The sequence below is a fragment of the Austrofundulus limnaeus genome, unplaced genomic scaffold (genome assembly GCF_001266775.1).
Source record: "Austrofundulus limnaeus strain Quisiro unplaced genomic scaffold, Austrofundulus_limnaeus-1.0 Scaffold7, whole genome shotgun sequence".
Lineage (NCBI taxonomy): Eukaryota > Metazoa > Chordata > Actinopteri > Cyprinodontiformes > Rivulidae > Austrofundulus > Austrofundulus limnaeus.
The window spans coordinates 3,651,229-3,654,469 of NW_013952409.1; the positions used below are offsets into that span (position 1 = coordinate 3,651,229).

The window sequence follows — 3,241 nt, forward strand, 5'->3', positions numbered from 1 at the left end:
TAGATAGATAGATAGATAGATAGATAGATAGATAGATAGATAGATAGATAGATAGATAGATAGATAGAGCTGGACAAAAAATAAAACACCTTATTATTTTTCATGTGGGAGCCTCTGAGCCACAAAGCCCAAGAAAATAAAAAGCCCTCAGTACATCTCTAATTCATTGTCAGAGTGCAGCAGAGTCTCTGCTCTCAGTTGCTGGAGGTAATTTATGTGTTTTTGCAGCAGAACAGCTCTTCTAAATAAAAATAAAAAAAGTTAGTCGTTACACCACCTGCCACGAAGCTGTCAGACCAGGAGAAACACTAAAACTCTTTATTTTAGGAAAATAGACACATTTTGTATGTAAAGTGGTGACTTTTTAGGGGATGGTTGTCACAGTTTCAGGAGGTCGGGACCCAGGGATGTGGAGTGAACACGAGGAGCTGAAGAATCTCCATCCTCTGATGCTGATCCATAGTTGGGTCGTGGAGACAGCAGGTCCAGGCATCCCCCTCCCCAGCTCATCCTGGGAGACCTGACAGACCAGTAAATCCAGAGCTTTGTCTTTCGACTCAGCTTTCTTCACCACGGCCAACCGAAGCAACGCCCTCATTACTGAGAATGAGGCACCAGTCCATTGGTCCATCTCCTGCTCCCTCCTACAATCAACAAGACACCCAGATAAACTCCTCCACTTATTTTACTACAAACAAAAACAACGAGCTGACAATGAGACTTACAAAAGCGCTGAGAGACTCTTAAMGAGCAGCAGGACCACAGAGAGGACCGGTCACCACATGTGAAATGCTCGACTGCTGAGAGAGGAGAATCGGGCAGGGTTTCTGGKTTAGGACTGATGGGAAGAGTGGCTGCAGCTGTGCTGCATGAAACAGTGTGCAGGTGTGAGTGGGCRTGGCCAAATGACAGCAAACACAAAAACCAAAATGAGCTCAATCTAATCATATATCACAACCAACCAACCAACAAAGTACAGACCCTGACAGTAGTACATGGTTTAGTTGCTCAGGGTCAGATTTTCTCCTTTATATTAAAGATATTTGTATAAAATATATAAGATGATTTATAATCATAGAGTGGTTTATTGTTAAATCTCACAGATAGCAGACAAAACAAGCAAAAATAATAAAACTGTCACAGTTTATTGAGACAAAAGAGAAAACAAATGTGCTTGTCGAAGCAACATTTTTTATTTATTTCTTCATCTCTTTGTTGTACAGCTGTCAGTCATTTTCTAAATCTGTCACTAATCATAGCTTCTGTACGTCCTCAGCAACCTTTGTCTTGTCTTTGGATCAAGTGATTTGATGTTTAGAGGACTCTCAGACCCTTTCARGAGGACGAACGAAGCGTGTTCTTATCAAACTTTAAAACAGTCTGAACATTACTGACCTTTTTATTGGAGATGAACARCTTTGTGTCGACTCATAAAGCAGATAGAGCTAAAAGCCGTTGACCCCGGTGTCTTTCCACTGCTATCGGCCACACCATGAGGCCACATGTAGCCGATTTAACTGATTGATTTTAGAGTCGGACGTGTTATGTAAAAACATCACAGGGGATGGAGCTGGTTAGTACAAGGAGTGAAGGGACCGGCTGGGGAAAAGGATGAGATGAGGTGTGAAGGAAGAAAAAACTGAAAGTGAAAAAGGAATGAAAAGGTGAGAGGGCAGCTGGAGTGATGAGTGGAGACAAAACGCTCGGAGACAGACCAGCAGGGTTTGGATTAGAAATATTCTCAGAAAAGATGTGAACGTGTCTGAATTAGGAATTAGAAACTGTCCAGACAACTTCATGTTCAGWTTTTTTGTTGTTGCGTAAACTAAAAAATAGAAATAATTGCTTCATAAATAAGATTTTATTGAGACAAAATGGACAAACTTTTAATAATTACACTGAAAGTTTTGTTCAAATTCAAAAAATTTATGAGAAACAAACAAAAAACACCACCTCACAAGCAGAAACATTACCGCTTCACCTTCAGGCCTGTAAGAATGGAAGAGCTGAGGAATGATTGCTGGTGTTGTTTGGGTTCTGTTCTGATGTGGCTCTGGTCCAGTACCTGCAGAAAGGTCACGCTGACCCATTTATTAGAGGGAGGGAGACACAGGGAGGGGATGTCGGCAGAAGAGAGGAGGAAACAAAAGCTCTTGTGTCGAGGTTTGAGTTCTGACCGCTCCCTGCGCAGGTTCGACAGGAGGGTTTGTGTTGTTTTTCTTTTTTTAGAGAGACAACAAGTGATTCCAGAGGGATTTAAGAAAACTAAACTGATGGAAAGATGAAGATATTCACAAACATCTGCCTCCATTTGAGACCATTTGACACCTTTTGATTTTACATAAATGAGATCAGTTTATTAGCATAACAAATCAGTTTGATTCTTTCCCTGCTTGGTGTTACAGTAAACAGCAGTTAGAGGAACGTTGCATTCGTTCCTGAAAGTATAGGAATTACTTAAAACATTTTAGAAGTATGAAACAAGTTTAGGTTCAGGATTTCCTAATTCTGAGAAAAAAAAGTCAGAATTCCAGAGGTTTATAGTAACAAAGTACATTTACTTCATTACAGTTCTTAAATAGTTTTTTTGAGGATTTGTCTTACCAGTTATTTTTTAAATAGCTACTTTACTTTTATTTCATTACATTTTAAAGCTAAAAATGATACTTTTACTATACTTTAAAATAACACCTAGTTACTTGTTACAGAATTAAATGTGTTTGAACTCATCATGAAAGATGTTTCTGCTCTAAAAAATGAAATGTTGAATTTACTCAACAAAGTCGTGTCAGCTGGCTCCACTATGCCTAGTTGAGTAACAAAGAATATAAATATATTGCTCAATTTACTCAACCTGACTTAGTGGAACCAGTTTGGTTCAGTAAATTCAAGTTTATTTAGAAAGTGTGTAAAAGTATTTTTACTTTCCCAATTTTTGTGAACAGTTGTATAACATTTACTTAAGTAGTTTTCTCATCAGTGAAATTTATTTTTACCAAAGTCATTTTCTGTTCATGTAATTTTACTTTTACTTAGTTATTTTTGTCAAGTATAGACCTCTGCAGAATTCTGAATTCTGACTTTAATCTCTGAATTTGGAGAAAAAAGTCAGATTTCTGCATTTAATCTGAGATTAGATCTGAATTTTATTTTTCCCCCCCCTAATCCTCTTTCATAGGGGAACTTTCTCAATTCAACTTCAAATTTTTTTCAATAGAGAAACTCCAAAGAAGGGGATATC

The 3,241-nt window shown here is 38.1% G+C and overlaps 1 protein-coding gene and 1 long non-coding RNA gene across 7 annotated transcripts in view; one reads left to right on the forward strand and one right to left on the reverse strand.

Annotated features, from left to right (window-relative positions):
- ndrg4 (NDRG family member 4) overlaps window positions 1-3,241 on the forward strand; it is a 53,588-nt gene that overhangs the window by 18,329 nt on the left and 32,018 nt on the right. The gene's annotated exons all lie outside the window — the stretch shown is intronic.
- Window positions 290-901, reverse strand: LOC106536298 (uncharacterized). Its single transcript, XR_001312543.1, has 2 exons — window positions 726-901; window positions 290-644 (listed from the first exon to the last, which is right to left on the reverse strand). It is a non-coding gene; the product is annotated as an uncharacterized LOC106536298 (long non-coding RNA).